The following is a 10,544-nucleotide window of genomic DNA, read 5'->3' as shown; positions in this document are numbered from 1 at the left end:
CAAATATTCAATCCATCACTGAATCCTGTCGATTCCACCTTCACAACATTGCTAAAACCCACCGTTTCTTCTCCACCCAAACTGTTACAACATTAATACATTCACTGATCCTATACCACCTAGATTACTGCATCAGCCTCCTTGCTGAACTCCCAGCCTCCTGTCTCTCCCTACTCCAGTCCATACTTTAGTCTGTTGATGGATCATTTTTCTTCAAAAACATTTAGGACATGTCTCCCCACTCCTCAAAAAACTCCAGTGGTTGCTCATCCAGCTCTGCATCGAACAAAAACTCCTCACCACTGTCTTTAAAGCACCCAAACACCTTGCCCCCTCCTACCTCACATCATTACTCTCCTACTAAAACCCAGCCAGCACACTTTGTTTCTCTAACCATGCTAACCTTCTTAACTGTACCTTGATCTCATCTATCTTGTCTCTGGCTCACATTCTGCCTCTGGTTTGGAATGCCCTCTCTCCTCAAATCCAACAATTACTCTTCCCCTCTTCAAAGCCTTATTGAAGGCTCATCTCATCCAAGACACCTTCCCTGAGTAAACTCTCATGTCCCCTTCTCCCACTCCCTTCTGCATCACCCTGACTTGCTCCATTTGTTCTCCCCATCCCCAGTTCTACACTGCTTATGTACATATCTGTAATTTATTTATTTGTATTAATATCTGTCTCCCCCCTTCTAGGCCGTAAGCTTGTTGTGGGGAGGGAATGTGTCTGTTTACTGTTATATTGTACTCTTCCAAGCACTTAGTACAGTGCTCTACACCCAGTAAGTGCTCAATAAATACAATTGAATGAATGAATGTCACATGGAACATATCTCTTCACTCCTCAAACCACCCCCTCCTCAGTTTCCCATTTCCCTCATAATCAAGCAAAAACTCTTCATGATTGCCTTCAAGATTCTTCAGCTGTTCTACCCATCTTGCATATTGGTTCTTCCTCTACTATTACACAGCCTGCACACTTTACTTCTACCAAGCTCACCTTCTAATTACCTCCACTGTTTTGCCATGCATTTCTGTCCCAGAACTCCCTCCCCACCAAATCCACCAAAGCACCGCTATAGTTCATTTATAGTTTCCTCAGCACTTTCATTTGTCTGAATACTGAATTGTCCACTCAATTATTTATTCTGCTTCTACTATTTGTGAATATTTTTATGTCTCCCTTCCCAGAGAAAGTCAAATAGAAAATTTCAGTCATGGAAGTCCTTGTCTAAACCATACAGCGCCTCCACATGGGGGAGAAACCGTTAAATAATACTATCTAACAAAAGTGCTGAGGAACCTATAAACCGGCTCTGCTGGTTGCCTGCTGAGTGACCTTTGGCAAGTAGCTTCACTTCTCTTTGCCTCAGTAACCTCATCTGTAAAATGGGAATTAAATCCTCTTCCCTTCAGTTTTGACTGTGAGCCCGTTGTTGGGCAGGGATTGTCTCCATCTGTTGCCAAATTGTGCATTTCAAATGCTTAGTACAGTGCTCTGCACACAGTAAGCACTCAATAGATACGATTGAATGAATGAATGAATACAGTAAATATGCTGACACATCACCAACTGTTATTTAAACCTCATCATCCAAGATTCCATGCAAAGACCCATGCTCATGGATAGCGGGGAATCTAATTTCTAACATATCTACATACATTCTTTTTCCATGGCCTGTGTGATAGCCATAGTGGCCTATATTGGGCAGCTTTCACTTTCATTCTGATCCCAAATTATTCACCCAAATGGATAGCTTTAAAATACCAGAGCAGACTGGATTCCTTCTGATTCTCTTGTGGTCTTTGTATATGTATTGTTATACTATTTCTCAGCTACCTGAATCACATATTCTCCTCCAGTACAGAAGTCTATTAAAACACACTTTTTTGACTTCAGTAGCAGAGAACGATGCAAAAGGTCTGAAGTCACGGGTCACTTGTGCTCTCAGCCAGCTGATGCTGAAAAAAATCTCCAGCAGGACAGATAAATCCTATTTTAGAAGAAAAGAGACTTTCATTCAATCTTAATCTAACAAGAGCTGCTCTGACTGGGTTGGAGAGAACACCAGAGCTAATGAAATTGCCTTCATCCCACTCCTTACTCATCCTTCAGGCTGAACTAAAAGTTCAAAAGCCAGAATGTATATCTTCTTCAGATGTTATTAAACCACTAAAGATTTCAAAATAATTTTCAATGAAAATAATTGCTACTGAATTTGTCAGAGTGAGGCTATAGTCTGATAAATTCAGTGAAAAGCACTGTATTTCAAAGTGTCTAGAAATCCACATATTACATCTCTAAACTAAGTTATTTCATTAATAGTAGTGGTCAAATAACCCTCCCAATAATAATAAGCAGAATGTATCTTTAGAATATTGCATTATTTGAGTGTGCTCTGTGGTCAATATAGTTTATCACCTCCCACAAAGCTATTTCATCCAGATGTTCTCCCTAAATTCACCCCAGCTAAGACCTTCAGAAGAGCCATTTCTATATCATATCAATGATTCAACCAGCCCAGCTGCTCCCGTAGTAGCCAAAGGAACCCCTCTTAATGCTCCCATGCACCTACCCCAGTGTACTCTCCAAAGCACTTTGTACAATGTCTGTACATAGTAAGTGCTCCATAAATGCCACTAATTGAATAATAGTAATAATGATGGTATTTGTTAAGCACTTACTATGTACCATGCACTATTCTAAGTGCTGGCATAGATACAAGGTAATCAGGTTGTTCCTTATGGGGCTGACAGTCTTAATCACTGCTTTTCAAGATGAAGTAGCTGAGGCACAGAAGAGTTAAGCGACTTGCCCAAAGTCACACAGCTGATAAGTGGCAGAGTCAGAATTAGAACCCACAACCTCTGACTCCCAAGCCCGTGCTCTTTCCACTAAGTCACACAACTTCTCTAAGGAAGTGTGATGGTTACCTTCCTTGATAACTAGTCTCCTTCATTCATTCATTCAATAGTATTTATTGAGCGCTTACTATGTGCAGAGCACTGTACTAAGCGCTTGGAAAGAACAAGTCAGCAAGAGGTAGAGACAGTCCCTGCCGTTTGATGGGCTTACAGTCTAATCGGGGGAGACAGACAGACAAGAACAATGGCAATAAATAGGGTCAAGGGGAAGAACATCTCGTAAAAACAATGGCAACTAAATAGAATCAAGGCGATGTACATTTCATTAACAAAATGAATAGGATAATGAAAATATATACAGTTGAGCAGACGAGTACAGTGCTGAGGGGATGGGAAGGGAGGGGGGAGGAGCAGAGGGAGATGGGGGGAAAAGAGGGTTAAGCTGCGGAGAGGTGAAAGGGGGGCGGTAGAGGGAGTAGAGGGAGAAGGGGAGCTCAGTCTGGGAAGGCCTCTTGGAGGAGGTGAGTTTTAAGTAGGGATTTGAAGAGGGGAAGAGAATTAGTTTGGCAGAGGTGAGGAGGAAGGGCATTCCAGAACCGCGGGAGGACGTGGCCCAGGGGTCAATGGCGGGTTAGGTGAGACCGAGAGACGGTGAGGAGATGGGTGGCAGAGGAGCAGAGCATGCGGGGTGGGCAGTAGAAAGAGAGAAGGGAGGAGAGGTAGGAAGGGGCAAGGTGATGTAGAGCCTCGAAGCCTAGAGTGAGGAGTTTTTGTTTGGAGCGGAGGTTGATAGGCAACCACTGGAGGTGTTTAAGAAGGGGAGTGACATGCCCAGAGCATTTCTGCAGGAAGATGAGCCGGGCAGCGGAGTGAAGAATAGACTAGAGAGGGGCGAGAGAGGAGGAATGGAGATCAGAGAGAAGGCTGACACAGTAGTCTAGCCGGGATATAACAAGAGCCTGTAACAGTAAGGTAGCCGTTTGGGTGGAGAGGAAAGGGCGGATCTTGGCGATATTGTAAAGGTGAAACCAGCAGGTCTTGGTAACAGATAAGATGTGTGGGGTGAACGAGGGAGATGAGTCAAAGATGACTCCAAGATTGCGGGCCTGGGAGATGGGAAGGATGGTCGTGCCATCCACGGTGATAGGGAAGTCTGGGAGAGGACCGGGCTTGGGAGGGAATTTTCAGGACATCGGTAGAATTTATATCAATAGAAAACAACCATTACGAACAGCCTGTTGTGTGGAATTTATCTATTAAACTACTGTATAATCAACTAAGTACACAAATATAAATGCCAGTGAGATAGTGGGGTCGTCTCAGTGGTTAAGTCACTTAATTCTCTTTTTCTATAGAGGGAGCATTTTCTAGGATGCAGGGACATTTACTGTCAGGAGTCAGTTTAAAACAAACAAAAGGATACACTTCCCATAGAAAGTTGTAAGTGCATGAAATGAACCCATAGAAAGACAGTGGGAAACATCAGTAGGATCCTGGGAGGGGTGTGTGTAGATATATATATCTTCATGGGTGAGTAGTCCCTGCTAGGCTACTAGACAGAAAGTTATGGATGGAGAGGGGAAACACTGGATGGTGCATCCCTACACATGAGACTGAATGTTAAAAAGGCATTACAGCATCACCCTGGAAAATGGAAAACTGGGCTGGATGGGCCATTGGCTGGACGAGTCAAGGAGTTGTTCATACTTCCGTATTCCTTCTTCTCCAGAGAGAGGAAACACAAGAGTTGCCTTGATATTTAATGTTAAGTGATATTTATTGAGTGCTTACTACATGTAGAGCATTGTACTAAGCACTTGGGAGAGAGTAAATAGGGTTAGTTGACATGATCCTTGCCCTCCAGGAGCTTACAATCTGGTGGAGGACATAGACATTCCGTTCAAGAAAATTACACCTTTTCTTCTCTCTGAGACTTGCAGAAAGGTTGCAAGGGGGGACTGAAATCGAGGTGGATGTGAAAGTGGGGAGAAAATGAAGGCCCACTCAGATATCAAATATAACCAAAACGAGAGGAAATGGGATTGAGATGATGTTAAGGGGAGGCGATGATAGGGAGAATTTCTCTTTCCAGGAAATGTATTATTATTATCAATGCCGTCAAGTCGTTTCCAAATCATAGTGACTGTATGAATATATTTTCTCCAGAATGTCCGGTCTTTTACCATAATCTGTAAACTTCTGCAATCGTTGCTATGGTTTCTATCCATCTAGCTGCTGGTCTGCCCTGTTTAGGAAATAAGGAGGTGGAAATTAGATGTCAATAAAAGACCTGTAACAAAATGTCTCTGCATCTGGGATCAAATGGAAGAGAAACTTTAAAGCAAGGGATAAACAGAAGATGATAAATTAAGAGAGTCAAGCAACCATAACCACAGCCACTTGCGGGGTGGCAGTGGAGAACAAAAATAGCATATGTGAGTCTCCTCCATCCACTTCCAAATCAATCGTTCAATCAGTCAGTCAGTTGATCGATAGGATTTCCTGAGTGCCTACTATCCCAGCTCCGCCACTTGTCAGTTGTGTGACTTTGGGCAAATCACTTAACTTCTCTTTGCCTCAGTTACTCATCTGTAAAATGGGGATCAAGACTGTGAGCTCCAAGTGGGACAACCTGATTACCCTGTACCCATTCCATGCTTAGAACAGTACTTGACACATAGTAAGCACTTAACAAATATTATTTTTTAAAAAGTGCTTTGAAAGAGTACAATTGAGTAAGGGACAAAGTCTCTGGTCCCAGGTGCTTACAGTCTAATAGGAAAATTGACAAACACAGGCCATCCATCAAGTTGGAGGAGGAAAAAAGCATCATCTGCTGAGAGCAGAAGTACAGAAGGTTAAGTAAATAATAAGTAAATGTAAGTCAATATCAGATAAGTTTGTGTACAAGTGCTAAGGGTAGATGAACAAACTAGAGCTAAGATATGTTGTTACCTGGATGCATCCTGGGAAAGTGAAACAATCAGGCAGTGACCCCTGGAGGAGTTGAGTTTTGGGTTAGAGAGAGCTGCAGTATGGAAAATGTGAATGGAAAGGGAATCTCAATTAAGGGAATGCCATGAGCAAAGGGCTGGAGGTGCAAAAGTCGACAACGAGAGACAGAAAGATAGCTGGATGAATAGAACAAAGTGTGAGGTGGGTGTAGCTGATGAGAGTCACAAAAGGGAAGAGAGATGATGGATATTTATAGAGCCTTTATTGTGTACATCAGATCACTTGAACGAGTACAGCTGAGAAACAAGACCTGGCTCCTGTCTCAGAGAGCTTACTAACTAAGGTAATGACCACATATTTCTGCTTGATGGAGATAATAATAATAATGATAATAATGATGGTATTTATTAAGCAACTATTATGTGCCAAGCACTGTCCTAAGAGCTGGGGGAAAAACAAAATAATCAGGTTGTCCTACATGGGGCTCACAGTCTTAATCCCCATTTTACAGATGAGGCCACTGAGGCACAGAGAAGTTAAGTGACTTGCCCAAAGTCTCACAGCAGACAAGTGTCAGAGCTGGGATTGGAACTCATGACCTCTGACTCCCAAGCCCATGCTCTTTCCACTGAGCCACGTTGAATGGGTAACTATTGGTTGGAGGCGTGGGGGCGTTTAAGGAGTGGAGAGATGAATGCTGGATGATGGCTTAGAAAAATGAATTGAGCAGCAAAGGAAATGATAGAATGGAGAGTGGTGAGGCTGGTGACTGGTATAGTACTCTGGTTGATAAATTCAGATGTTTATACCACAGCGAGGGTTGTTTTGAGAAAGGAAAGGAGAGTTCCCAGAAATGTTGTTAGAAAAATATTGGTGGTAGACTAAATTAGACAGCAAAAAGACACCTAGTGGTTGGAATTATTTGCAAGGTTGCAGGCTTCTGGGACAGAGATGGTAGAGTTATCTCTAGGGATAGTCAGAGTACATGGGTCCTAATCCCAGTCATGCCACTTGTCTGCTGTGTGACCTTGAGCAAGTCACTTAACTTTTCTGGGCTTCAGTTACCTCATCTGTAAAATGGGGATCAAGACTTTGAGCCCTACATGGGACAACTTGATTATTCTGTATCTACCTCAGCATTTAGAACAGTGCTTGGTACAAAGTAAACACTTAAATACCATCATTGTTATTATTACTATTATAGGAAAGATAAATTGAGGATACTTAGGACAAAAAATGAGAAGGTGAGTTTTAGACATAGTGAGCTTGAATTCCTGGCAGGACACCTATGTAAGCAATGTCCCTTAGGCAAGAGGAAATATGAGATTGTAGAGCAGGTGAGAAGTTATAGCTGGTGAGTTAGATTTGGGGATCATCTACCTAAATGATAGGTGAAATCATGGGATTGAATGAGCTCCCCCTGTTCCCCTTTCAGTTTTATTCCTCTCTTCACCTTTGTTCTCTCACTTCCTCACTTTTATACTACGTGTTGTCCCCTTTCTACATTTATCTTTCATCATCCCTTTCTTTCTTTCTCTTTCCCTTGTCCTAAGAGCTTTCCCCAATACCCTTCTTCACTTTTTTTTATATGGTATTTGTTCAATGCTTCCTATGTGCCAACCATTGTACTAAGCACTGGGGTAGATACCAAATCAGTAGATGTCAAATTGTACTTTCCAAGCACTTAGTACAGTGCTCTGCACACAGTAAGTGCTCAGTAAATATGATTGAATGAATGAATAAATGGATACAAGATTACCAACACAGACACAGTCCCTGTCCCTGTCCTCATAGGGCTGACAATCTAAGTAGGAGGGAACAGGGTTTAATCCCAATAGATCAATCAATTGTATGTATTACATGCTTACTGTGTGCAGAGTGCTGTACTAAATACTTGGGAGTGTATAATGTAACAGAATTGGAAGACACGTTCCCTGTCCACAACGAAATTTCAGTCTAGAGGCAAATGCAGACATTAATATAAAGGAATTACAGGTATGTACATAAGTGCTATGGGGCTGAGGGATGGGTGAGTAAAGGGTGCAAATCCAAATTCCAGGGTGGCACAAGAGGAAGTGAGGGCCTACTCAGGGAAGGCCTCTTGGAGGAGATGTGCCTCAGTAAGGCTTTGAAGGTGGGGAGAGTGATCATCTGTCCGATATGAAGAGGGAGTGCATTCCAGACCAAAGGCAGGGCATGGGCAAGTGGTCAGTGGTGAGGTAGATGAGACTGAGGTACAGTGAGTAGGTAGGCATTAGAGGAGTAAAGTGTGCAGGCTGTTTGTAGTAGGAAACTAGGGAGGTAAGGCAGAAGGGGGCAAGTTTATTGAGTGCTTTAAAGCTGATGGTAGTTTCTGTTTGATGTATAAGTGGTTGGGCAATGACTGGAGATCCTCAGCAAACTCAGTCAATAGTACATACTGAGTGCTTACTGAGCACTGTACTGACAGCTTGGGAGAGCACAGTGCAACAGAGTTGGTGGACACGTCTCCTGCCCACAGGGACTAAAGCATGTATTCTTGCTATTTTTGCCTGTTCACCAAACTTCATGCGTGTCTGCTGGGATTACTGATTCCAACGCTGTGCCTGTGTCAAGTATTGAAAAGGCAGAACTGCCAACTCCTTGCTGGGTGTACGGGCCCTGAAATGGCAGCCCATATAGGGGTCTTTTCCAGAGTCCATTCATTCAGTCATATTTAATGAGCACTTACTGTGTGCAGAGCACTGTGCGGAGTGCTTAGGAAGTACAATTCAGCAACGGATAGAGACGGCCCTGCCCACAACAGGCTCATGATCTGGAGGGGGTGAGTCAGACATCAAGACAAGTAGACAGGTATCAATAGCATCAATATAAATAGATGGAATTATTGATATATACACATAATTAATGAAAATAAATAGAATTAAAATGGGTGAGAGTCCCAGATGGGAGTTTATTCAGGGGTATCGTTAGCAAGTGCAGGAGAGTTGTTTCAAATTCATAGCGACTCTGTAGATATACTTTCTCCAGAACGTCCTGTCTTCTGCCATAATCTACCTTTCTAATGGTTCTTCTGTTATCACTGTTATGGACTCTAGCCCTCTAGAGTGTAAGCCTGTTGTGGGCAGGAACCGTCTCTCTCTATTGAGACATTGTCCTTTCCAAGCACTTAGTACGTTGCACTGCACACAGTAAGCGCTCAATAAATATGATTGAAGGAGTTAAATATCTGAAACCACTGACAAGGGCAATGGTCATGGAAGTCTATATGGATGGAGAAATATTGTTGCCAAGAAGAGGAGATGGCAGATTTAAAGTATGCATAGATGAACTTGAGGTGGATGAGAATGGCCTGATACCTGGATTTTTGCCAGCAGAGCTTTGTGTCTCATGGACAGGAGTGAAGGAAAAGAGGTGATCCAGGGCTCAGGAATAGTGAGGCAAGATGGATGAAAGGATAATGGAGCGAGTGAGTTGAATTCAGTAGAGAGGGTGGTGTTGAGGGTGTCAACTTGGTAATCAAGAGAAGGTAGTTTGGGTATAGGGTCTAATGGGGCATGATGATGAGAAAATTGGAGGAGGTCAAAAGGTTGGAGGTTTCTATGGGGGAACAGAACAGATTTGTGAAAAGGTATGTGTGGGAGAGAAGGTAGATGAGGAAGTTGTGGTTGGATAGAGGGATTTCAGAGTTGGTAATAATAGAGATTGGACAGTGACTAGGGATGATGAGATCAAGTTTGTGTCCAGTTTGGTGGGAAAGGTGGGGTGGAGCAGGAGGGTAACGCAGTTGAGGAATGATAGACGGGTCACCAGGAGCACCTAGATGGGTATTGAAGTGCCCAAGGATCAATGTAGGGATGGAGAAAGGGTGAAGGAATTTGAGAAAGGGATCAAAATAGTCATAAAGTTGGAAGTGGGGCCTGGGAGTATCTGGAATGGGGGATAGAGATGGATGGTATGGACTTCAGATGAAGGGGAAAAGAAGGAGGGGGGAGGTGGGATGTTGTGAAAGCGACACTGGGGAGCAAGAAGGAAGAAGCTAGATGACGAGGCAGAGCTGGATTAGAATCCAAGTACTCTGACTCCAGTGTCATGTGCTTTCCACTAAGCCATGCTGATTTTCGTCTCTCCTCCTGACTGTGCCTCCCTCACTGCTCTGGCCATGACCCCTCCCTAACCAAATTGATGAGATTGTGATCACCTTATATCAGTGGTGACAATGTAGACCTGATTTCTCTTCTTACATCTTCAGTGGCAGTGACTATCCACTGCTCACTATGCTCTGAAAGAAATTTCTCTTTCTCATCATTCTCTTTAATAAAGATCATTCTCTTTAATAAAGAGAATGAAGAGAATTATGAGAAGCAGCATGGCCTACTAGAAAGAGCATGGGCCTGGGAGCCAGATCAATTGATCAATCAGTCATATTTATTGAGAGCTTACTAAGTGCTTGGGAGAGTACAATACAACAGAATTAGCAGACACGTTCCCTGTCCATTACAAGCAGAAGCCCGGGTTCTAATCCTGACTCTGGCACTGACCTGCTGTGTGACCTTTGACAAATCACTTAAACTTCTATCTGCCTCAGTTTCCTCATCCATAAAATGGGGATTCAATATCTGTTCTCCGTCCACCCTTAGACTGTGAGCCCCATCCTGATTATCCATATTTACCACAGCAGCTAATATAGTACTTGGTCTATAGGAAGGGCTTGATCAATGCCATTAACATCATCAACTATGC

The sequence above is a fragment of the Ornithorhynchus anatinus genome, chromosome 16 (genome assembly GCF_004115215.2).
Source record: "Ornithorhynchus anatinus isolate Pmale09 chromosome 16, mOrnAna1.pri.v4, whole genome shotgun sequence".
NCBI lineage: Eukaryota > Metazoa > Chordata > Mammalia > Monotremata > Ornithorhynchidae > Ornithorhynchus > Ornithorhynchus anatinus.
The sequence above is the reverse complement of the archived record's forward strand: the minus strand, read 5'-3'. Positions refer to the sequence as shown.